Source organism: Schistocerca piceifrons, chromosome 5 (assembly GCF_021461385.2).
Source record: "Schistocerca piceifrons isolate TAMUIC-IGC-003096 chromosome 5, iqSchPice1.1, whole genome shotgun sequence".
In the NCBI taxonomy this organism is placed as follows: domain Eukaryota; kingdom Metazoa; phylum Arthropoda; class Insecta; order Orthoptera; family Acrididae; genus Schistocerca; species Schistocerca piceifrons.
In genome coordinates this window covers 459,242,903-459,270,691 of record NC_060142.1, presented here as the reverse complement: position 1 = coordinate 459,270,691, position 27,789 = coordinate 459,242,903, and positions in this window count along the sequence as shown.

Here is a 27,789-nt window from a genome sequence, read left to right as displayed (position 1 = left end):
TTGCATAATTTGTTATCGACTTTGAAATTATGCTAGTAACACAAGGGCGTTTTATGTGACCCACTCAAAAGCTGAGTGCTTCTCAGCGATAGATGTACGTTTAAAATTTCTAAGAGACGCAGGAGAACGTACAAATGAACCACGGAACTGACTGGAGTGGAGAGGTAATAATGTGCATTGGGAGTGGGAACAATATGTAGGCTGTAGGCAGGCAAATAAGTGGTAGATGAATCAAGAAAAGTCTTTGCTGTAACGGGAAAGATAATTAAAGACCGATATGTCCACCTAATGGTAGGTAGGTAAATTATAATAGAAGATATGTAGGAGCAGCGTGGATGCGAATTGCTTAAGGCTGCACTGGAAGAAAAGTCTTGAGGATACCATTGTCCAGCAATGGATATCAAACAGATGATGATAAATATGTAACGTTACCATGAAATATTAGATAATTTACTACCTTAGAGCCCTCTGCTTCTCTCGCGTATGATCAGTATTTACATAAAAAATAACGTGCTGATGAGCCGTTTCTTTTCCTATGCGATTCTGAGAAAGTCATAATTATCGTGGTGACTTTTAAATAGCTTTCTTTGATTTAGTTCACAAACTCCAACACCTAAACTTTTGGCACTAACTTAGGCTTGTAAAACATAGTCTTTTCCGGATGTACTTCTGTCCAAAACGCGATCCCGGTAGCTGAAGTATCCTTTGTGTTAAAGGTGCGAAATATTAGCGAAGAAACAATCAAAATTTATGCTACTGGCAGTTCACCACATTCCTGTGTGAGGAAAGCTTCTTTGCATAGCTTTTGCGTTCTTGTGGGTGATATTTTCACAGAAACTTTCAGCATCTAACACATGTTTCTTTATATCTAAGTGAGAACTATAGGATTTAGCTTTTTTTAATATAACAAAAAGATTTTCCTAAAAATTTTCATTCCCTATTTCACCCTATTGGGGGATGAATTTCCAAAAAGAGTGAAACTTCTTTTTTTATTTCACACAGAGGAAGCAAATATAAATACTCATAAATTTAGCTTTAAAAATGCTTGCATAATGAAATATTCTCATTAAAACTTTCGTCTTCTATTTCACCCCCACACAGGTTGAATTTCCAAAGACAGTGAAACACATATTTTATTATTTATAATCGAGAAGCCAAACTGAAATTTTAATAGATTTAACTTTAAAAATGCTTTCATAACGTAATTTTTCACAAAATATATCTTCCATTCACTTCTTCAGAAGTTGAATTTCCAAAAACATTGAAACACGTGAACCTGGAAGCCGAACACCAATGTTCATAGATGTAGCTTTAAAAATTCTTTAGTACTTCCTTAATAATGATTTATTTGAAAAAAAGCTTTCACCTACTATTTCACCTCATAGAGGTTAAATTTCCTAAAATGCTGAATCACGTATTACTTTATTTCTGATAGAGAAACCAAATACCAATTTTCGTAGATCTAGCTTCAAAATTGTCTTAATAGCTATATTTTCTTAAAAAAAAGTTTCATCCTGTATTTCACCTCACCCACTTAGGTATGGAATTTTAAAAAATCCCTTCTTTACACTGTGGGATCAACACCCTTTGCGAATCTCAAGTTTCTGTCCTTAGTGGTTTGGGGCCGGGCGATGATGAGTCAGTGAGTGAGTCGCTCAGTCGGGACTTTGCCTTTTGTATACACAGGTTTTATTTGTCCATTATATGTGGTTTTAAATTCGTTAAAAGTTAACACTGTAAGAGTCCGCCAGTTCAAAATATAATTAAAAGAAGCTTAAGAAACGCTGCTCCATTGTACGACATTCAGTAGAGACCAAGCATCTACGTAGCTCAAATCGTACGGAGAGATGGTCCATGGATAAGAGGGATGTGACTTTCTCAAGTCGGCTACTGGTGGAGCAACAGCTGACGCGATGTATAAAATATAAATGATGTAGTACATAAAACAAAGAGGAAGCTTAAGGGTGCCGGCCCCTTTTAGCATCAGTACGTCGGTTACTTGCAGTCATCGGCGAGCTGAGAGCTGTCGCAGTAATTGGCGGGATGCGGCCGAAGCGCTCCCGTGCGGCCGGGACGGGCCTCGCCCCACCGACCGGCAGCTCCCACTTAATCAAGCGCTGGCGTATGAATGGTCACGGCCCGCTCGCATTTGCATATCATTTATAAGACACTATGAAAGGGCGGGTGCCTTTCTTACGTTTCCGAATCACCGCGTCCTTTCACGATGTTAACGGACTGGTTAAAGAGTTCCTTCTTCACACGCGCAAACATTTACAATTTAGTAACATTAAAAAAAGGAAGAGGGCAGAGGAGAGGAGAGGACGCTATGAAAGAGGCTGGAGAAGGTCACCGTGAATAACGTCCGTGTAACGATTTGACGGGCGCTGGGGTCGCGCCGGTCGGTGCAGGCGGAGCGGAGCCCCCGTGCACTTGCAGTGCCCGCGGCCGCTCTGCAGGTCGAGGCGCATTAGCGCCCGCTAACCGGCCCTCTCCGCCGCGCAAGTGACTGCCGCCGTCACTCCCCTCTGCCACACTCCCCGCAACTTCATTCCCGACCCACACTCGGCTTATCACCGCCGCACTCGAAGAAAGAAAAGAGTGAGATTAGAGCCAACGTCCCGTCAACGACTAGGTCATTAGGGAGGGAGCGCAAGACGCGGTTGAGGAAGGGATCCGGCCCTGTTCTTTCAAAGAAATCATCCAGGGATTTGCCTAAACCGGATCATGGAATCACAAAAAGTCTATATCTCGATGGCCGGATTAGTGTTTGAACCTCCGTCCACCCAAACACGAGTCAGGTGTCTTAGCACCGCTCCAACTCGCCCGGTTCCATACCTGGCTTTGCGGCTGAGGTGCTGCCCACAACTGGGAGGGCGATGAGGGTACTAAGTACGATCGACTGGTGCCCACACAAAGAGAAGTCTGCAGTACAGTGTGTCCAACGCGGAGTGGCCAGTATTTTGGGATAAAACAAGTCTGGTGAACATGGGTTTAAAATGTATACATTAAGATCTGCGAGCATTTGTTTAGTAGAAGAGACGTGTTTCACAGTAGCGAAGATGAACAAGTGCCTATAACTTATAAGGTATACACTTTAAAGCCCGCTTCAAGCTTCTTTGCTTCGAAGAAGATTGTCGCATAGAAGACAAAATGGTAGATATCGAAACAGAAGGATAGAAAAACAATTAAAATCGCTCAAAAGAGGAAAGGCCGCTGGACCTGATGGGATACCAGTTCGATTTTACACAGAGTACGCGAAGGAAATCGCCCCCCTTCTTGCAGCGGTCTACCGTAGGTCTCTAGAAGAGAGTAGCGTTCCAAAAGATTGGAAAAGGGCACAGGTCATCCCCGTTTTCGAGAAGGGATGTCGAACAGATGTGCAGAACTATAGACCTATATCTCTAACGCCGATCAGTTGTAGAATTTTGGAACACGTATTATGTTCGAGTATAATGACTTTTCTGGAGACTAGAAATCTACTCTGTAGGAATCAGCATGGGTTTCAAAAAAGACGATAGTGTGAAACCCAGCTCGCGCTATTCGTCTACGAGACTCAGAGAGCCATAGACACGGGTTACCAGGTAGATGCTGTGTTTCTTGAGTTCCGCAAGGCGTTTGATACAGTTCCCCACAGTCGTTTAATGAACAAAGTAAGAGCATATGGACTATCAGACTAATTGTGTGATTGGATTAAAGTGTTCCTAGATAACAGAACGCAGCATGTCATTCTCAATGGAGAGAAGTCTTCTGAAGTAAGAGTGATTTCAGGTGTGCCGCAGGGGAGTGTCGTAGGACCGTTGCTATTCACAATATGTATAAATGACCTTGTGGATAACATCGAAAGTTCACTGAGGCTTTTTGCGGCTGATGCCGTAGTATATCGAGAGGTTGTAACAATGGAAAATTGTACTGAAATGCAGGAGGATCTGCAACGAATTGACGCATGGTGCAGGGAATGGCAATTGAATCTCAATGTAGACAAGTATAATGTGCTGCGATTACATAGAAAGAAAGATCCTTTATCATTTAGCTACAATATAGCAGGTCAGCAACTGGAAGCAGTTAATTACATAAATTATCTGGAGTAGGCATTAGGAGTGATTTAAAATGGAATGACCATATAAGATTAATTGTCGGTAAAGCAAATGCCAGACTGAGACTCATTTGAAGAAACCTAAGGAAATTCAGTCCGAAAACAAAGGAAGTTGGTTACAGTACACTTGTTCGCCCACTGCTTGAATACTGCTCACCGGTGTGGGATCCGTACCATATAGGGTTGATAGAAGAGATAGAGAAGATTCAACTGAGAGCAGCGCGCTTCGTTACAGGATCATTTAGTAATCGCGAAAGCGTTACGGAGATGATAGATAAACTCCAGTGGAAGACTACAAGAGAGATGCTCAGTAGCTCGGTACGGGCTTTTGTTGACGTTTCGAGAACATACCTTCACCGAGGAGTCAAGCAGAATATTGCTCCCTCCTACGTATATCTCGGGAAGAGACCTCGAGGATAAAATCAGAGGCGTACCGACAATCTTTCTTTCCACGAACGATACGAGACTTGAATAGAAGGGAGAACCGATAGAGGTACTCAAGGTACCCTCCGACACACACCGTCAGGTGGCTTGCGGAATATGGATGTAGATGTAGATGTAGAATGATTGTTCTGTCATGTACCTGAATAATGGCCATACCTTCTGGGACACACTGTATAGCAGAAAAATCAATTCTGCAAAGAGAAATCTTATAAAACACTATTCGCTCTGTTCGTCCATGAGATCCAGAGCGCCATGGACCACATAGCCCAAACTGATGCCGTGCCCCTTGACTTTCGGAAAGTATTCCTTGTAGTCCACACTGACGCTTAGTGAATTATATAAGATAACGTTATACAAGATTGTGACAGGATTCTGGAATTTCTTGCGTATAGAACTCATCATGCCGTTATTTACATTTACATCTGCATACATACTCCGCAACCATCGTACGGCGTGGGATGGAGGGTACCGTAGCAGTGATTTCCTTTCGTGTTCCGCTCGCAAATGGAGCTAGATAATGTTGACTGTCTACATACCTTCACACGAGCCGGAATTTCTAGTATTACCTTCATGGTTCTTACGCGAAATATATGTTCACGGCAGTACAATCGTTCTGCAGTCAGCATCAAAAGCCTGTTCTCTAAATTTTCACAGTAGTGTTCCTCGTCTTCGCGACAAAATTGTCAGATGTGAAAGTAATTAATGTCAGCCACTGTTACCTGAATTTTCTAGCCAAATCTGTGAAGCTGTTCACCAACTGCATTGCTGTATATTGAGGGAAATTCCAGGGCAGTCTGCAGAGGATTGGCCGTTAGGGCAGGCAGTGGACCCTGAACGTAAATGAGTGTAACGTATTGATCGTAAGTAATGCTGTAAGATTACACTGTTGGCGATAAATAGATGGAAATAATAACAACCGAATATGTCTCATAGTAATTATTGACAAAGTGATACAAACACTCAAAACTAGTTACGGGAAAAGCAGGTATCGCAGTGAGATTCATTAGAAATATGATTCATGCACGAAAGAAGTGATTTAAAGACTCATTCGATCGGCTTTCGAGTGTTAGTCGTTAGTCTGTGCCCTTTTTAGGTAGGACTAGGGACCTACGCCAGCTTCGCAAAGGTAGTACCATGTGTCTACGTTCGGCCGACTCACCAGGCGGAGTGGTAATAAATTACACAGGGTATCCCCGCCGGAATGGTCAGTTTTCAGGGATATAAGAAGAAAGCTCATCTGAGGTAAAAAAAACTTTATATGGACAGATGCCCTATTCCGAATAGTTTTAGATATAGGACACATGTAACATACATTTAGGGGGTGGGGGGGCGGGGGGGGGGGGGAGGGGGTTAGTGGAGCGCACGTATGCGTCTTACCCACCCAACTTTGGTGTTTTATTTTAGCCCAACTACCTTGCAGCTGTCCGTGGTGTTTTGTGAGTGAGGTTCAGAGTGTATCAGTAAATTTTATTTTACGTTTCATCAAGAAAGGAGACACAATTTATGAAATGAATATTATTATATGTTTACACTTCCGGACAAAAAAAAATGAAGCACCCAGAATGGGAGAGAAACAAAGTGAAACTTCACGGTTTGAGAGTATGTGATGTTATTTTAGCTAGTCAATTTTACAGGGAACTTGACACTATGAGTCCAATTATCAGTACGGCGTTGCACCCTCTCTGGCCTGGATGCCTGCACTGACTCTGTTGGAAAGGGCGTCACAAAGCCGTTGTATCCTCTGCTGAGGCAAGCTGGCTCCTTGATATCCTGGTTCAGGCATGGGGACGGCGTTGTCGTCCGAACTGGTCGCACACGTTTTATCGAAGATACATTTGGCCTCTTGATGGCCACGGAGTACCTCAACGTCACGCAGGCAGTTGATAGAAAGACGTTTCGCGTGTGGATGTGCATTTTTCTGCTGAAAAATGGTAAAATTGTACCACGACGCTGTCGCGTGAGAGGCAAGACATGAAGATGTAAGATGGCCGTGATGACCTTTGAACCGTCTGAATTTCATCAACCACGTCAGCCGTGACCTGAAAAACCCGATGTCTCGCTACATCATGATACCAGCAGTAACACCACTGTCCCTCTCCAAAACACTGGAGGAATTGACCTCTCCCGAAGTAGCCACTATATTCGCCGAAGATTGTCATCCGGAGCTGTACAGATCCACGATTCGTCACTGAACGCATCGCGTCACCACTCATCATCAGTCTGTGATTCCTTGTCAAACCACCACTCCAAACGCAGACGTTTGTATTGCAGTGTCAAGGGCGGTCTACGAAAGACACCGCAGTTTCTTAGTACGGTTACAGCTAGTGTTCGACCAACGGTGCGGAATGTCACAGATTACCGTAAGGAGACCATTACGTGTCCTCGGAAGCAAACGCAGATGTCAAGGTGTTACGATGTGCTTGGTACACAATACGGCGGTCTCCCATTGTGGTGATCAGACATGATCGATCAGAGCCTTGACGACAAGTATGTCTGCCCTCACGTTCCCATAAGCCTAACATCTACTCACTTGTCACATTTGGGTATCACAAAAATTTGGGTACTGTATGGATACTGCACGATTGTAGTAGCCGGCGAAATAGAATCCCAAAATGAGATCCTCTCGTATTCTGTCAGGTGTCGTCGATAACGCTGACTAACACGAGAATTCGGCATGTTTATTGTCGTTCATAGTGATCACTCAACATCTGCCGCCGTTCACGCCCCGTCTATATCTCGTCTGGCCTGGTATCAACACAAAACACGAACCAACCTATTACACTTTGGTGGCTGTTCTGTCGCAGATAATTGCAACTCTAATAATTTACATAATCAACGAGAATGTGTTCGTGTACAAAGTTACATTAACAGCGTACCAGGTTTCCTGGGTACATCACTTTTTTTGTTAGGCAGTGTGTATGCGAGTAATGACAATGAGTGAATCGCACAGCCACCAAGCAGAAGCTACATAATTGTTTACCAACGAAGTATCTTATTAAAAAGTATCGATGAAAACTGAACTTCCTTTGTGGCAGCAAAATCATACTGAAGAACCAGGAAAGAAACAACATCTTTGAACGATTTCATTATACGAGAACGATTTCATTATACGAGCTAGCGTAGCTTTTCCTTTGTTCCCGACATACATAAACCACGCGTTTATTACGAAACAGGAAGTCAGAACCTTCACATTAAGTGAGAGAACGGCACGTTGTATACGGGTGAAAGAAAACGCTACTACTAGCTTTCCCGCTACGGCAACGTCAGGCTGTGCCCGAAGTTGCTGGTCAGTTCAACAAGGAAATGCCAAATAGATTTGTCTTACCAGCGTTTGTGTATGTGAATGACATATTATATTATTCGGTCAACGGGTACTAGGTCAGCTATCGTTTATTAATGTGAAGAATCCCTAGTTGCACCCTGGTCCGGACCCCATTTCCAACTATATATAATTGAAATTGTGTTAAATTAGCCTATTGATTAGTGGTAGGAAACAAAGGAAAAATATGGAAAGTTAGCTGGTATCAAGAAGCTGTGCAGGTGATTTCATGTCTATCAATGACTTATTGAACGAATGCGCTGAATAGTGCACTTGGAAGTCGAAAATGAATAGCTGTAGTTACAAGTTGAGATTGACGAATTATGGAAATAAAGTTAATCGATCGTATTAGGAGAATGTATTATGACTCGAAATATGTCATCTGACCTGGCAACAGGAACAATCTCTCTCTCTGTATTTGTATATCTATCTATCTCTATCTCAGAATCAGGAACTACTTGTAACTCATTTGTTAGTGAGCTCACTTTATACTACAATGCAAGAGTTCTAAATCTGATTGACCTACCTCTGTTCCTCAACATTTATTCGTCTATCTCCACATGCGGCACAGTCATTTCACATCAGGATTCGGTTAGCTGCTATAACTACGAAAGATAGGTCTTCCACAAAAAATTAAAAAAAAAATTATCGAATGGCATTATTGCCCGGAAGACTCCGTCTGGGGTTGTCCGTCGCCTGGTGCAAGTCTTTCTGTTTGATGCCAGTTTGGTAACTTGCGCGTCAATGTAAATGAGACGAAATGATAAGGACAACCCTAAAACAAAGTGCCCAAGTGTGGAACTGAACCTAGTCCTCCGCGATCTAGAGGCAGCAATACCAACTCCCAGACCATGCGCTGTTGACTTGATTAACATAAAAGCGACTTTATGATCAAGTGTTCGTCTTCCCCGGGCTCTGTTTCTACCGGAAACAATCCAAGGCCCTCATACTGAAAACGCCCAGAGGCTCCTAAGCCGATATTCTCCGCCAAAGTGTCACCAAACACTTGTGTGCAGGTCCACAGGTGACGGTTCAGTGCAAACCAGAACCGACAGAGTTGCGATTATCGCTGGGAGGACGTGGAGAGTGGAACGGAAAACGATAGAAAATTATGTATGCTACTGGGGGAATTCCCGAACAAGCCTTCGAGAGTGTGCACCAACAGTGCGGATCAGCAAAGTGTCACACATTTACTCTAGGGAATACTACGACCACGAAAAACAGTTTCGCTTCAAAACATTGGGGATGAAACGCTCAGGGGTTAATTTTCCGTTAGTGTTCCAACCAGCGCAAAATTAATGCTGTATATACAAATTATGCAAAAACCTAGGTCAGTTTTGTCTCCGTAGTTTTCAGGGATAATAAGAACCTAACAAACAGTATGATCTTATATCGATGATTTTGGAATTATGTCTGCGTGTCAATGTATAAATGCATTTATACACTGACACATGTGGTCATACGTAACAACAGACATCTCTCTCTCTCTCTCTCTCTCTCTCTCTCTCTCTACAAAAGGGCACTCGTTAAAACCTTTTTGAAGATCGTAAATCTCGTATAAAAATTAACATGGATTCTACAAACAGAGATCTCCCGAAACTCAATTCGCTCTGTTCGTCAGCTTGATCCGCACCGTCCAGGTTGATACCGTGTTCTCGTTCGATGCTCTTCCACACTCTCATTTAATGGACAAAATAAGAGCTTACCGGGTATCGGAATGGATTTGTGACTGGATTCAGGACTTACTTGCTGATACAACTCAACATGTCTTTCTTAAAGAGACGTAGTCGACAACTCGCAAATAACGGTTAACAACGTGGGAAGTCCTCTGAAGCTGTTCACAGACGATTGCCTGTAGGCAGGTTGTAACGCCAGAAGGTTAGTGTAATGCTGCAAGATCTGCAGACTATCAGCGACTGAATCCAGGGACTGGCAGTAGGTGCTGAACGAATTCCGTATAAGTAGGCGAAGAAGTGTATTACTGTTCGATCACACTGTTGGTGGCAAATCACAAGAGACAGTAATAACTATAAAACACCTAGGATCAACCCTCCAAAACGAGCTGAAGTAGAATCATCATAGAAAACTAATTGCAGGAAAAGCAAATATCAGGCTGAGATTTATTGCAAGATTCTTAAGGAAAATTGATTCGTTAGACCTATTCTTAATTGCTATTCATCAGCCTTAGATTCTGAAGACGAATACTGAGAAAAGTGGGGCTGGTGCCACTATAATTTTTATACTTTAAAAGTCCACCAACTAAGAACAAATGTGTATGTACTGGACGTTCATAAATTAATTATACAAAATTAATCAGTAGTTGTGAAAAGTATAAGTTACTTAAAAGAAATGTTCGATGCAGTGCTGAGTGCAGTATATCTTCGAGTTCTATTCCCACCAAGTACTGTCAGCTCCCGATATCTCCGGTAGGCGGAATGCGCGAATCAAATATTCCGGCAGCCTCCATGGAGTAGTACAACGGTTTAGAGCGTGTGTAATGATGTTTATGGTTTCATGAAGCCAAATACGCTCCCACAATTCAGAGACAATTCAGTGCTAAGTATCGCAAGAGAGACTGTTTCTAGTTAGTACAATGGTTTCAGCGAAACTGGCTGTGTGTCACACAGGACGCCAGGCATGGTCGGCCAGCTGTGTCTGGGGCAACAATTGAACAAGTTAGACAGATTTACATTCATAGTCCAGGTAAATCAACGAGGGGCGCCAGCTTAGTAATGAACAAGCCTAGTGTTACATTGTGGAAGGGATTGCAGAAACTCCTGTCATTCAAACCCTACAACCTAGAACTGCTGCAAGCTGTAAAAGAAAGTGACAAAGAAAAACTAACCGAGTTTGTGCAGATATGTTTAACAAAATGCAGACTGAAGTGATTGTCTTAATAAAAATATGGTCAGTGACGAAGCCATCTCCCATACCTCCAGTAAGTGTTTGGACGTGGGGTGAGCATAAACCAGCGTCACGTATTGGAAAATGCACGGGACTCGCCTAAGCTAAATGTTTGTTGCGTTGTTCAAATGTGTGTGAAATCTTATGGGACTTAACTGCTAAGGTCATCAGTCCCTCAGCTTACACACTACTTAACCTAAATTATCCTAAGGACAAACACACACACTCATGCCCGAGGGAGGACTCGAACCCCCGCCGGGATCAGTCGCACAGTCCATGACTGCAGCGCCTGAGACCGCTTGGCTAATCCCGCGCGGCTGCGTTGTAAACTGTAACAAGGTTTACGGTCCTTTCTGTTCCTCCGAGTCAACTGTAACTGGCAAATCGTACTCGGACACGCTTGAAAATTATTCGATGCACCCACTGCCAGGCACTTAAGTGTGAATTGCAGAGTAACGCCTCAGTTTCAACAGGATATGGGCACAGAATAGTTTTTAAAGCAACATGGGCCGCCAGCACATTATCACATGAAGTTGTCGCATATCTCCGTATAAATGTGTTCCCTTGGATTGGACGTGGTGGAACAATATCCTGGCCGCCACGACGCCCTGATGGACCTGCAGTGTACTTGTGCGTATGGGGCTACATTAAAGACAGAGTGTTTGTTCCTCCGCTTCCGAGAAACGTCGATGAGCTGCGACAACGGATAACGCAAGCAGCTACCAACATACAACAAGACTTGCTTCTTAGGATTTGCAGGAAAATGATTACAGATAGGACATTTGTCGTTTTATAAAAGGTAGCCACATTGTACGGAGGCTATTCAGAAAGTAAGGTCCAATCGATCGCGAAATGGAAACCACTGTAAAAATCCGATGAAGCTTCTTAAAGGTGTGTTGGTAAGTGTCTCTAGTATGATCATCGATCGCATCACGTCCCTCTTTTCAATTCTGATGGCACAGTGAGCGCGTAAATACGCCTGGAAACCGTTGTTTACCGCCAAGTATGAGTGCCAGTGAGAGATTTCGCCTGATTTCATGCACCCCACACAACGTAACTGTCATGCATTTCCTTCTTCATGACAATCCCCGGCCGCACACTGCAGAGGCAATGAGGAGGCTCTCGCAGCGTTTTCGATGGGAAGTGTTTCGTCACCCACCATACAGCCCGGACTTAGCTCCCTCAGAGTTCTCTCTGCTCATTTGAACTGCTGGATATGAAGACAATAATTTGCCACAGACAGTCAGCTGCAGATCAACGTAGAGAATTGGTAACAATCTTAGGCGGCTGCCTTTTGTGACGAGGTTATTGGAAAGTTGGTACAATGCGATGACAAGTGTCTCATTCAGAGTGGTGACTGTGTGGAAAAGTAGTTGGAAGGTGTGGCTGACTCTTGCAAATAAAACATTTTTTGATTTTCTCTGTGATTTCTATTTCGCGACTAATCGGACTTTACTTTCCGAACAGTCCTCGTACATTTGTAAATAAAACTTGAAAACGTATTGCATTTAGTGATGTATCAAACATTCCCCTAAGTTATTTACCCTTGCACAGTTAAAAGTTACTTTTGTATAACTAATTTATAAACACTGTGTATTTCAGATCACTAAACATGTTTCAGTAATTTAATGCAAATCGCCTATAGCAAAACAAAATTAGCATTTTATCAGTTGCACACAGATGTAGTTTCAAAATCATTAACATAATATTCTATCATCTGAGGATAGACAGGCATGTCAAACAATACGATCTCGAATTAGTAGAGAGCTAACACTGTCTTGTCTTCTTGTGAGGAATATAATAATTGTTTTCAGAGTGGACTATATAAAGGTCAGTTATTTGTTAATATAATTTCTACCTCCTTTAGCAAAAAATTCTCACATCCAATAATCTAGGGTATTGCTTACCAGATTTTCACTGTCTGTAGCGACAGACGGACATTTGATTCAGAACTGAACTGAAACTGCAGAAGTTACTTCTGATGACAATTTTGACAAAATTCATTGGAATAGCAATTACAATAAATATGACAAAAGATTCTTTGAAGTAGAGTTATACACAGGAATGGAAGTTTTCATTGCGTGAATGAAGGCACCAAGATTTTCCTTCTATTTAGTCGTTGCATTATTGTCTAAAAGGCATGAATAGCTGAAATGGAGTTTGTTCATCCAGTAATAAATGTGGAGATTGAAAGGTGGCTACACTGAGCCACTGCGCCAGAGATTGCGCCAAAGAGTATTATTCAGCCGCCTCCACTGTGCTTGGGGAGAGCTCGTAGTTGTGAGTGCCTATCGAGGACTCGTGGTAGTCAGTACTTGTTAAGAACTCGTAGCAGGGAGTGCTTGCTGAGATGTGATATTGGAGAGTTCTGGTTGAGATGTGGTAGTAGTGAGTCGGTGTGGAGAGATTGTAATGTTTAGAGCGCTTTTCATCAATATAAACGAAGGTAAAAAAAAAAATAATTTTCTTTTCTCTCTCATTATTTCAGTGTCCTGAATAATGTGTCATTACAGGTCCAGTCAACAAAGCATCTGGCTTGTGTTCTTGTATTAGAGTGTAATTCTGCTTTCCTTACGCAATTATAGTATTTCTATTTTTTTTATTACGTCAGTATAAATGATATTTAAAATTTCTTGTCTTATTGAAGAAGAACCGTGCGAGATGTGTACGTTGAGTCATACTTCAACACACAGAACAGTTACTCTTGTGCTTGTTGTTGCGTTGGTTTTATAGTTGCTGGGGACTTAATTAATTAATTAATTGTGTTAACAGGAAATTTTCATTTCATTCTTTGTTGTTGTTCTATGCAGTCAGATTGCGTACTAAAACTAGTCAGGGCCAACCGTTTACGAGACACAGCGTAATCGGACATACAGCTACTAAAAATATTTGCATTTTATTTAATTAAGCCCCCATGCAAGATACACACATCTGTTTCGTAATTTCTAGAAGTTGTAACTGTGTGAGCTTTGCACCCTTTCCCTCTACGTTCTCAAGCAATCCTGTAAAGGACTGCTTTGATATTGTGCCACTATCATTGTATTTACACAACATTAATCCGGAAAAAGAGCTGGAGCATTTATTGTTAAAAGGGGTGAATAACTGAACTGAGTTTGTTCGTTCAGTAATAAATGTGGAGATATATACATCTGTTTTTTAATGTTTAAAATTTCTGACTGAATGAGCTTCGCACCCTTTCACTCTACGTTCTCAAGCGTTTCTGTGCAAGACTGTATTGATATTATATCAGGACTACTGTGTTTAGGCAACACTAATCCAGAAGAACAGATGAACATCGTTAATACAGAAGAATGTTGTTTAGATACAATTTTTTCTACTTCCAATGGAGCAGATTTTCTGGCAATGATCCTTATTGATCCTCTGACGGACATTGCATAAGCGGAAACCACAAATACATAATAGATGCAGAATTCCTATACACAGAGAGAAAGTGTAAAAAAGTTACTTAGAAATTTTAGAAACTAAGAAACATGTGTGTATTCCCACATTTATTGGTGAATGAACAAACTCAATTCAATTGTTCACTCCTTTTAGACAATATGGCAATTCCTTCATAGAAAAATAAAGTTGGCATCTTCAGTCACATAATGGAAACTTCCATTCCTGTGTCCAGCTCTAGCAGCGGATTTTTAGTCATAGTTATTGTAAATGCTATCCTAATTAATTTTTAAAATCTATAAGTAATTTTCTCAAAATTATCTTTTCTAGGTTCTCATCTTTGGGACCAGTTATGTACTAGAAATTGGAGGTGTAGCTCTCTCTGCCTAGCCCATCCTACCTCCGCTGGACTTCCTCTTGTCATTTAAGTTAAGATTCGACAGATTAAAAATTTGACATGTTTAAAAAATGGTTCGAATGACTCTTAGCACTATGGGACTTAACATCTGAGGTCATCAGTCCCCTAGAACTTAGAACTACTTAAACGTAACTAACCTAAGGACATCACACACATCCACGCCCGAGGCAGGATTTGAACCTGCAACCATAGCTTGACATGTTTATCTTTCCTTGGTTGTCATCTTTGGGATCACTTATGTGTTACAAAATGGGCGCACAACTCGAAACTTAGATCATACAGTAATAATAAAATCTATGATTAAATGCAAAAAATCTGTTTCGTTTAAATAATACAGTATACTGTTAAAATTTGACCAAGAACTCACAGTTTAATCAATTAAAATTTATAAAAAGTTAATTAAACGCAAATGCTATGACGAATGTTAAAAAGTAAAAATAATTGTTTTTTTTACTCGCAGTTGAAAAATTATGAAATTAATCAGATAAGTCTCCTTCTAGGAGCCATCACCAGTGTAATAAAAGCACATCCAGAAATTGTGTATGTGGAAGGCACTCAGTAGAAGAGGGATAAGATGATAGGGCACGTGTGAAAAAATCAGGAAATAATTTTCGTTTTACTGGAGGGAACCGTAGAGAGCAATAATTATATGAGGAGAAATAGACTGGAATACACTCATCATATAACTGTGGTTATTGGGCGCCAATCTGAGATAAATAAATTCACGAAGGATATCGGGGTTGTGGCGGAAAAAAAATGAAAGTTGCAACGGTGGGAAATTGTTGATGTATGTTAATTGAATTAAAAGTTGTTATGTTCGTAAAGAGTCTTAAATTTTGTGACTTCTTTGTAAGACTGAACACGTTTTTAGCATCTACGAAATAGGGGCCGGCCGCGGTGGCCGTGCGGTTCTGGCGCTGCAGTCCGGAACCGCGGGACTGCTACGGTCGCAGGTTCGAATCCTGTCTCGGGCATGGGTGTGTGTGATGTCCTTAGGTTAGTTAGGTTTAAGTAGTTCTAAGTTCTAGGGGACTTATGACCTAAGATGTTGAGTCCCATAGTGCTCAGAGCCATTTGAACCATTTGAACCTTTGAACGAAATAGGGCTTGTTTGTCAAAATACTATTGCCAAACCGTTAACTGGAGATGCCGACTGCAATCTGACAGGAATCTCCGGTGCGCACAGCTGACGTCAGAGCAAGCGCAGCTGCAGGTGCGCGCGCACGGCCGGGCTTTACGCGGCGGCCCACCGGCGGAGCTCGGCAGGGGTGCTGCCGCGCCCACCTACCTAATCAGTCCGGACCCTCTACCTGCCCCCTTCTCCCTACGCCGGACTTCCTCCTCCCTCACAGCGGCCACAGAAAGGGCTACGCGTTCGGTGGCGGCAGCCTTCCGCCTGCTGCAGTAGAAATTAATGCCGGGTCTGGAGCCGTATGTAGTGCGCCGACGCCGCGGCTACTGGAACCCGGCGCGTCTAATCTTTCATCGCGGCCGCGCACGCACGGCCGGTGTGCGTCGCGTTGCGTCTCCCCGGCCACGCGCTGCTCCGCCGTTATTAAGTAATGGCGCTCGCGCTGCCAGCATATCGATAGTTCACACGAGGAGGGCTCTGGGTGGTCCCAGTCGATCTCACAAATGATATTCGACCGCGGAAAATCGTTTCTATTATCGAAATGAGTCAGGGAACGTATTCATTAGTTTCCTGCTCCCCTACTGCCTTTGAAGTCACAAAAATAATATACTAATGGAAAGCGCCCGAGAGACTGCGGCTCCACACGCGAACTGATCAGGTAATATGTTTTGTGGGCCGAAGAATGAATTCGCCTTTATTGAACATTAATTATTTTGGTGTTCGTTGAACGCTCGTAAAAATTCGAAAGACCAGTGCAGTGACCGCCAGTTCACCTTACGGATCGCTACAGTACGGATGAGCTCACGCGAAAATTTACCTACAAAGTATGACAGAGATATATATCGTCACCAAAAGGTAGGTTTCAAATGAATTTTGTCCTCTATGAAGCTCTAGTCCTTGCTGTTTTCTTTAGTTCTGAGAGTTATGTTGCTTCCCTCAAGCCAGAATGCCGTATCTCCCTGTATTTTCCCTTTCACTTTCTCCTTCACTGATGCTTTTAGAAAACAGCCTTTCCTTAGAACGTTTACACCTAGGTCGCATTCCTCTTTCTGATATAATTCATGAGAGCTTTTGTCTCCTTTACTCCTTCAAACACTTCATCATTTCTATTCTGTTTGCTCATTTAATTTTGTACATTGTTCTCCACAGCCAGCCTTCAAACCTTTCCCAGTATGTTCCTAATTTCTTTCTTCCTAGAAGTTTCTGATCCGTATGTAACAACACTCCAAACAAAGCATCTTGTAAATCGTTTTATTGGATAGATTTCAATTACGTTTCTTGATAACATTGCATTTTCTTAAATATTCCCCTGCTGTATGGCATTATTTTTCTTAATTATCCGTTACAGTTTCCATTTGCATTGAACATGCTTCTCATTTGCTTTCCTCTATTGTCACATTTTCTTGGCAGTGTACCTTTCCTAGTTTCATTACTTTGTCTAGGGTATCTTGACACACATACCGATATTTTCCTCTGCTTGTTTTTTTTTTTTTTCTCGCCACCATGATTTTCTGAAGACCTTCTTCACTTCCTGTTAGTACCGCTCAAATATTTTGATATTTAATAACTCTTTCTCTCTCTTCTCTACTTTTATTGCACCTACATTGGTCTATATTGTTGAAGACTTCGCCGACACGTTTGCCACCATATATACTAAACAAGGCTGGAGACTGAGACTAACCGTCTCTCGAACCTCTCTTAACAGCTATTTCGTCAGGTTCTTCCTATTGAACCCCCATCACTGAACTTTGCCATAACTATTAGGGTTGTAAAAGTAACACCTAATTTTGTACCATATGTATTTACACCCCTTATAAACTATTTATTAATCGCTATTTTCTTTACGGAATGTCGTTACATGTTAACATTTTCTGAAATTTGTTGTGAAACTCCTCTGATTTTGGTCGACAAAACTCACAATTTACTTTGCTTCCTGACTTATTTAGAAAGGAAAAAAAAGCGTATGACGACTACAGTACACAAGGAGGTGATATACTGAACAGTAGTGAATGCCAGCTCGGTTCCGGTAGTGTAACGATTCGTTGCAAAATAGAACTAAGCTCTCCACCCAGCACAATTCACAATTTAATTTTACAATCGAAATTAAAACTTCCGTAAAAAAAGTGGGTAAGTCTAAGTAACGGACGTCGAAGGCAAGTAATTCCCGTACAAGTCACTCACACCGTCTCTTGCTCGCGCACGACGTTTGAATTCACAGGACTAGCGAAACGTATCAGAGAATTAGGAATTAGGGGCTTTACCAATACTGCCGACGCGCCCCGAGGCGGAGACGAACTACATACGGGAAAGAAAACATGGCGAATGACAAAACGTATTTGCAGCTCCGTGTCACTTCCAACTTGACTGAGAACACTCGAAAAAGTTAGAGGAATTACAAAAATATCGATAGGACACGAACTGCGTTCGGCGAAGAAGACATACTAGCAACAAAATATCGCCGTCGTTCCTCTTAGGGTAACATATTTGAGGAATACAGCTACAGACTCGGCCCGCGACGAGCATGAACTGTGTGCAGGGAAGAAACCATGTGAGTAACGAAACGTTCGAATTTCAATGGAACGGTGCTTTGAGTCTCGTGGCAGCTAAAAACGAATATTTACGACGTGCAACAGTTCTATTAAGTATAGTTCCTTAATGAGTCTTTTGTCCCAGTCTGTTCCTCTTTCTTTCGAAATTTTAAAATTGTTTTCCATTTTACTTGATCATAAGTTGTCTTCAGTCTGTGAAACACAAATATCTGTTTCTCTGCGTCCATCATCCGCCCCAACAACATCCACACATCGGCGTTGTTCTGTATTTTGTTTGCCACAATTCTCAGCATTATACGAATGGCTTAAAATTGTAGAATTTTTGAGTGCCTACTAACGAGTTACACTTTACTCGTTATACACATCAAATGAGTGAAGACACAGACTTTCATGTCTACTTATTTTGTTAGATTCAGTCAGACGTATGTCTGTAGATAATGTCAATCCCATTAGCTTAAGTTGCTGGCGTTTGTTAGTAATCGTTTACAGAAGGAAACTTGCGAATAGATCCCGAAACGCCGGCCGGTGTGGCCAAGCGGTTCTAGGCGCTTCAGTCTGGAACCGCGCGACCGCTACCGTCGCAGGTTCGAATCCTGCCTCGGGCATGGATGTGTGTGATGTCCTTAGGTTAATTAGGTTTAAGTAGTTCTAAGTTAAGTCCCATAGTGCTCAGAACCATTTGATCCCGAAACGTCCATATTCGTAGCTCATTATTTGAATTCCTCACAGACACAACCAGGCACAAGTTTTACAATCGATCTTAACTAGATGCCTACTATGTAGTACGTAGGACTGCTACGTCTAACATATTCGTTCGTATACACCATTAGATTTATACAAAGTGAATGAATTTGCTAAAAATTGTTACTAAAGACAGAAAATTGGTTGGTTATCAGCAAGAAAACTAACATCGAGTTAAACGTTTTGGTGATTACCACAATGGCTTCATAGGCTTCCTTATTCTCAAGCAGTGAATACCGACGCTACCAGATACCGCCATACGTAGCCAAGTATTTGAATTAGAAAGCCGCCTTCGGGAAACAACATACAGTAAAGAAAGCCAATTATTTTCATATTAGTGTCATATGTCTACAAAAACAAAATTATTCAGTTCGTGAAATGATTTTCCTGGACATCGTTTGAGATCTGCAAACATCGTAGTAGGACCCCTAAAAATAGAGCTGCCAGAGTCAGAGGTTAATTGTCAACCGATAAGGAGTTAAGTATGTAAACTGTTCTTGGTTGCATAAGTCACATATTTTGTTCTGTAGAACCACTACAAGGAATATCATTGGAAGAGTATCAAGTTTTTGAAGCAGCATGTAACTAAGGAACTGGCTTACTTCAGCGCCGGTCTTACTCTTTGTTCTTGCCATTTATCAATACGAAAGTGATTCTGATACCAACCAGGGATTAAATAACCCATCTCCCCCTTCTCCCACCTCACTCACTTCTCTATGACTAGATTCCAGTTTGGTACAGCTCTTTCTCCTTGTCATAAAAAATTAATTGCAAGATAAACTGTTACTTATTGCATTGTCCATTTCATCATCAACATCTTGGCCTAAGGAGCTTGAACCATGCGGTTGTGGTGTTTTTACTCAATTCCACTGCACTCGTTTGATGTTTTGGTCTGTTGAGTTTCTTCTCTGAAATCTTACCTTCGACGACGTTCTTTGAGAAGTCGTTATGATGGATGACATGGGTAGTCAATTTCGTTTTCCTTATTTATATGGTGTTAATCAGTGTCTTTTTATTGGTTTTTATGTGTGGGCTTAGATCCAATGGGAGTGTGGAATAAAATCATAAACCTTATGAAAATAAAAAATAATATTACTGTGAAAAAAATAACCAAAGCAAAGGCAATCTACTCGAAAGTCCACAGCTATGAAATCTAAATCTGCAACTGCGTGATATTTAAGTCCTTGTTGCACCACCCTCCATCGCATGAAGTTCACAAGAGGACGTTCAGGCTTGGCCCAGTTCTCTACGATGATCCTGCTTAGGTAATGCAGTATGTGAGGAAGGTCCCTCCTTCGACACTCTGCTGGTTTCAACTTGGTCCCATGCATTATCAGTCCGCTACATGTGAGCAGATACCGCAGGCATTTTATGTTTTTGATGCCTCCTGCTTCATGGAAGAACAAGTCCATGAGATGGGTGCGGTTTGCAAACGTATTATCGTCTTGCAGGATGAATCTGTCGCCGAAATGTCGACTGGACAGATTGCAGCATCTTTTCCTGATTCAGCACAGTTCTCGGATTACCTTCAGTATCCATGGGAGACGTACGACAGCCATGCGTGGTACCGGGCAGAAACGTGGCTGAATCACTTCTTTGCTGTGCATCTGGGACTGTCTGCCGGAGAAGTATGTACGCCGGGGAGAGTGTAGAACGGTGGATTTCTGTATTAAAAATTTAATATATTTTCTTACAATTTTCAAGTTATAGCTTTCACTTTTTGTGTGCTACATTTCTTTTAGGAGATTACAAAAATTATACCAGGAAAGCAATATTTTGGCAATTCTGAAAAACTGTTCCATGGTACAACAAGTTAGTTTAACTATTAGCAAATAATACCTCGAAATTTGAAAGTGTTTCAATCGAGAAAATCTCATCAATACTGTATTTAAGTCTACCCGATACATAATTACCAGACCAGGATCAAACAGTAAGTGAAATCTTGTTATTTAGAAGTACTATTAAAAGCCGTTAGATGTTACATATATTTTAAAATAGACACTGCTGAAAAAGAACATAAATTTTAATTTTCAAGACAGATAATATTATTAAGACGTTAGAGATCCACATTTCATTTGCAAATAGCACAGGTTCCATAGTAGAAGACCTTTTTCGGTTTCAAGGTACAAGATGGTAGTCGACCGACGAAATACGGCTTAAGCGTCCACACATTATTTAACTAGATTTAAAACTATATAGAATGTTCACACCATAAATGTATTTCACAGGACTTAAATATGTAGAACTGAAAATGTTTACAAATGCCACGGAAAACACGACCTCGTGTCTGACAACAACAAAGACATTAGAAAATGCTGGATGCTGCCTATGACGGCCACTAGTACGTCTTCCTCAATGTTATTCCAATACTGGATACCGACCAGGAAATGTCATGTGTTCCTAGGTACACTATCCTCAAGGTACAAAACTCTTTCCTGCCCGGCAGTCGATGATTATCAAGCATCAGCCAAACTGATTGATGTACCTCATAATGAGAAGCCTGAAGGGGCGATCAGAGCGTACTTCAAAGAAATTTTTCGTAGCCAAGATCACGTTCAAAACTCTCATCTTCAGATCTTTAAAATCTTCTTTGGTTGTATCGGTGGGTGATGTTCCATTGTACGGTCATTACTCGTGTTATGCTAACATTTTAGAAGAGAGTATATTGCGCCTTCCACAAATGTTTGTCAAAGCAAAATTGCAAAGAGCTTTGTCACAAGGTTTGACATACCTGTGTGGAACGTGCAATATACTCTCCTCTAAAATATTAATATTGTTTGAGTAATGAAAGCAAAGTGAAACGTGACGTACCGATACAACCAAAAAAGATTTTAAATATCCGAAGACGACAGTTTTTCCTATTGAAACCGGCTATTACAAGAACAGGAACGCGATCTTAGCTATAAAAAAATTCATCAGACGATCTGTACACTCGTCGATGAAGAGCATCCGATGCTGCAGATTGATGTTCCATCCCAAGTGTTCCGTTGCGATGTTTTTCGCACACCGCTACGCGGGGAGTCTTGTACAGTTGTTCATAATTCACGCCCTCAGGCGGTATTGGTACTGTAGAGACAGTTGTGTCCTGTCAAAACCTTCCAGTTTCTCAACATGGAAGTTTGTTTTTTTGTTGCATTTCCCTCGAGTTTTCTACATTCCACAACTTACAGATAGCGACCATGAGCTCGCGTGCAACTGAACAGTATTCGTTTTCCTTTTACATTCATTATACATGTGGTTGTAGGTAGCGATTTCCTGTGTTCAGAACATAATTGAGAAAGAGGTTTAACACAGGTAAAAAAAGAAACCAGTAACTGTGCAAGCCATTATAGTACTGCTGAACTTCATTTGAATACTTTATGTGTGATGTGCATAGCGTCAGTAGCAAGATCATCTCAGTTTTGGAAGACTCCGTTAAACAAGCTACTCAGTACCTTACAGGTTAGTATGAATTAAACGTAAGAGTTTGCGTCCAGATATATAAACCACATCACCCTTGTGGAACAAGGGAATGAAGCTTTAATCCTAGCTAGACGGAAACGAACTGGGAGTAAAGTCTAGGCGTAGGGGAGTTCATCTCGCCTATGGTAGCAACTCTGGACACAGCAAAACTCGATAGGAGCCAACGACAGTAGTGACAACTGAAACTGGTCTAACTGCCGGGCTTACCAAACACACACTTAACTACAATTGGCAATGCGCAACCGAGTCCCGTAAGAGTTCGGGCAGTGCGTGTGCATCCAGCACAGAAGAAGAAGGTCAGTGGTTCAAATGCCTCTGAGCACTGTGGAACTTAACTTCTGAAGTCATCAGTCCCCTAAATCTTAGAACTACTTAAACCTAACTAACCTAAGGACATGACACACGTCCATGGCCGAGGCAGGATTCGAACCTGCGACCGTAGCGGTCGTGCGGTTCCAGACCGCCTAGAACCGCTCGGCCACCCCGGCCAGCAAGAAGGTCATTGGCCGGTTAGCCTTAACTATATGAAGATGGTATCTGTTCTTTCGGACATGTCCGAAAGAACAGATACCATCTTCATGTTCCTATGTAATGATGCAAAAGCGTGGCTCCCTGCGATGTCATCTCGGGCTCGACGGTACTTCAGACAGCAGGGTGCCGACACTTGCGAAAAGAAGGTCACAGTTAGAAAGTTCACGTGATGTGTTACGTCGGTTAATAATGTCACATTGGCATCAAATTTGTCCACAATCCTGCCTAAAGCCACGGTGGACATGTCACACGATGGGAAGGTCGTCATACCCCCTCTTACTTACATTAACCTCTTCCTTTGACGCCTCTGCGATGGGAGTCAGAACCGCGACGCCCAGCGTTAAAATCGCTGTTTTCTTATGAATAGTTAAGGAAAACGTTCCAGATACACCGCTACTCAGAATCGGCACGAAGAAGGCGCAAGGGATGGCATAAAGGGCGTCAATGAAACCGCCCCTTTCCCTGAGGCGTTGATTCCCTTACACTTCGTGGACGAAAACGACAATTCGCAGTTCGATGAGCAACGGGAAGACGTTCTTAACAACCTTTGATACTGCTGACACCCTCGGGCGTTTCAGTCCTTCTCTAAGGACATTGTAAGCTGTATCCCCATCGAACATAATTGCACTCGTTTGGAGCGCAGCGCGACCGCAGTTTTTGCTCTCGTCTGCGGTTTGGGACCATTAGGCACCGTTAAAAATGATTGTGCGAAATCCGAACGTGATCCAATGCAGCTAAGGGAAACACGTCCACGGAGGCACTGGTAAGAGTTGTGGTGAAAGTTTTGCCAATGTGACATTATTAACCCACCTAATACGTAACAGGAATTTCTGAGTTGTGGCCTTTTTTCCTCAAACGTCGACACCGTGCTGTTTGAAGCATCATAGAGCCAGAGAGTGACATCGCAGAGCGCCACGCTTCTGTATCATTACAGAAGAAGGTTGTGCGCAGATTTGAGTGAAATTTCAAACTTAAGCGTCTCAATGGGTGAGAATTACGGGATTTCAAAAAAGTGATTCTCTAATTCTGTTGCGCAATGTAGACATATTCCATATGCAAAGCGCATGAGATACAAAATATAGGAAACAACCGTTTGGGGGAAAAAGGTGGTATAAAGTATTTACAAATATTTACTATTAAAAACAGTCTTGAACACGATTTATTTATCAAGGTGATTCTCCAACAGAAAGAGGTTCCTACTCAATGGTCTGAAGATGACCACAGTAGTGATCGAAACCGGTCACCTTGATAAATAAATCGTGAACAAGATTGTTTTTAATAGTAAATATTTGTAACGACATTGATCACTGCCTGTCGCATAATGTATTCAAAAGTAATTAAAGTATTTACCTCTTTGAAACTTGTGTCCAAAAACATGAACGACGCGGAGTCACCTAGAGTCAGTAAAAGTTGCATCCGCATAACGCTATCAGTTCTGTGATATGTCAGCAGAAGAGGAAAATTTATACTGACAGATGTATACAAAATAAAATTCAGTAGTTGTAGCGGCTTCGGTTCAGCGTATACTGGAATAGGACTCGACTTCCGTTTCAGTGAATAAGTACCACCATCTCAACTTAAAGGACACATAGTGCCTGCATGAGGAACAAACTTCCATGAAATACAGCGAAAGCACCGAACATCCCCCCCACAGGTAATATACTGAATGCAATCACTATGAAAAAAATATTAAAAAATTAACGGCATTTGTGTAAGCTACTTAATTCAGTCACCAAGGTCACAGCTAACTAATTTTGCCAGCAAGAACAATGAATGATGCTATAATAACCAAGAAATGATGCTAGAAAGAAAATTGTTAAGTTTTATGGCAAATATGTTTACAGAAGAAAGTTGGATACCTAATATATCTTCCATAATAAATAGGCATTATTCCGTAAAGAATATACATGAACTGTTGCAATGAAAACAGGAACGACGCGGAGTCACCTAGAGTCAGTAAAAGTTGCATCCGCATAACGCTATCAGTTCTGTGATATGTCAACAGAAGAGGAAAATTTATACTGACAGATGTACCAATGTTCTGCATAAAAGCAATATTAAAATAGTGAACAATCATCACAATAAAACTGTTTTTGATCTACCAAAATATAACTTTAATGTGGTAGAGAACAGAAAACAATGTGTCTCGTCTTGATGAGCAAACTACAATGTTTACAATATCTGCGGTGCACTATCGAGTTACTTGAGTCAAAACCTGTGAGAAACTTCGGCAATTGTCTGCTGGCACAAAATCAGTGCAACTAAGTGTAGCTGTTACTAAAGGATGCGTATCCGTGTGTGTGTGTATGTGTGTGTGTGTGTGTGTGTGTGTGTGTGTGTGTGTGTGTGTACGGGAAATGAAAAAAATCCGTAACGGTAATAATGGTTGGCAATTTTCGTTTCATGCTGGAGACTTGTAGGTTGTGTAAGTTGATTATTTTGACTGAAACTGAAGAAACTGGATTGCACAGAGAGTTGCTGTAGCCCGTAAAGCACCTTAATGCAGTACTTGGCTACGAAACTCGTTGCTATTGATTAAAGAAGTAAGATATAGTAGTCTCAGAGTGTTTATCTTTTTCTGCGTTAGTTTATGATGTCAGACACAATTACACACTTAAAGATGTACTTCCGTCCACATATATGCTGAACGATGGTCGAAAGTGCACCATACATATTGTGTGCTCTTAACGATCGGTATAAAATTATTTAAAACCTGTAACACGGACTCCATGGATCGAAGCTATGGTCTCTGTACGTGACCGCATACGGCTCCTAAACGAATAATCGGGCAGGAAGATCGTGGCAGCGTGTACATATTCTGCGCTGATTGCTACTTCACTTGTTGGCCTACTCAGGCCTCAGTCACGCATGAAAGATTGACTATTGGCCGTCCACCGAAACTCGCCACTACACCCGCATCCGTAATGAAAGCAGATTAACCCTTGCGCTACAGCTTTCTGTGTCGCATTCTCCTACCGACCGATAGACTGAATGAATGAATATGTAGTACAGTGCATATAATTCAAGCTACACTCGACAGAAAAAAAGTTGGTGTAACCATGTTCGAGCCATGTTTGTGTTGTAATGAACTCTTAAAGCAGTCACGTTTCAAAACAGTTCGTTAACTTACGACTGTTTGGTGTTACGAGATATTTTACCAGAAACAATAAAAAGGCAAGTAGTGTGTAACGAACGGCACCCCGGAGAAAGTTACCAGGAACTGTGCACAGTACGACTTCCACGGCCTCATTCTACCAGAGTCTACAAAAGAAACAAAAAAAAGTCATGTTCTCAATGGGAAGACAGCTCGTGAACTTACACAAAGTTTTTCTTATGTCTCTGAGGTTTGCAGCCATATGATACAATGTAAGCGAAACACGACAGCACAAAATATGTTATGTGACAAGAAAGAAAATCCTTTGTAGTTAGAGTTAGGCAAAAGCACATTTCTTTTTTTTTTTTTTTTTAACGAAGGATTCTATTCCGGCAACGATGAATCTTTTTGGGCAGGACTGAATAAGAGTAGGGAAGGTAATCGCCTGTCCCCTTTTTGGAGATACTATCTCGAACTTCACCATAAGCTGTTTAGGGAAAACATTGGAAAAGCTAAATCAGGATGACAGGACGGAGATATGAGCCCCAAGCGACCAGTGTTTTAAGCACCGCGCTACATCAGACACTAATTTCTGTGTAATAAACATCTTTCTATGTTCGGTGGAAGAGACTGTGAGACAATTACTGTAATTCCACAAACTTCTGCGTTGCCTTTTTAAGTGGCTATCTCTCTTGCAATGATAAAGAGGGGGTGGATAGTGTGCGAAAGACGCTGCGTGTTGAAACGTTCGCCTTAAGATCCTCTGAATGTTTTGATGCCAATACGCTTTGGTTTTTAATATTAAGCTTGTGTAGATGTTAAGTTTCTACATAATGCATCAAAAGTTATGAAATAAATCAATACTCCAGAGCGACTCTTTGACTCTGTAGTGTATTGTGCGCTACTTTGAAGCATCCTGACAGATAAAAAATCTGAAGTTTAAAGAGTAGCAGAGAGGTAATGGCACATTTGTAACTAACTGTTTGAGTCCCAGTCCGGCATTCAATCTTAATCTGCTAAAAAACAAAATCACCGTAATACGATGTTTTCCCAAAGACAGTTACCCAGTATACTAGGTTTAGTGAATTCCCTTCTTTGTTCTGATCCTGTCACATTCGTCGCATATCAGCTTATACAAGGCTTTGGATCTTAACAAGGGTTGTAACGTCCCCATAGAAAAATTAAGAATGACAGTGCTGGAAAAATTCTTACGTTATTTGATACAGAGACAACTGCGTAAAACTCAACGTACTCAAACAGTTTACTCTTTACCTATTCTGGTCATCACTAAACTGACACACAATATTTTTAGCGCAACGCAGTCTGACTTTCAATAATCCCTACAAAAGAATGGTCCTGGCTAACAATAATCTATACCTTTCATGAATCACTTACCTCGCAAAAATCTTCGTTAATCGAACTACTGCAATACAGCGAGCGCCAATACTACCAGCTACATAAAAGATTCTAACTACAGAAGGCACTAACTACTGATAGGCATAGTTAGCAAATGAAAGATTTGATAGAGAACAAACAATGTATTTATCTTAATAATGTTCAAAAGTCATCATATATACATATCTATCAATTCATGACATCCATCTTTGCAAATTTCCTTTTTTCTGGCGGGCACACGTCCAGATTGTCCGCTTATAGTAACCTCTCAAAACTCTGGCATCTCTCTTCACATCCACCACTACCGG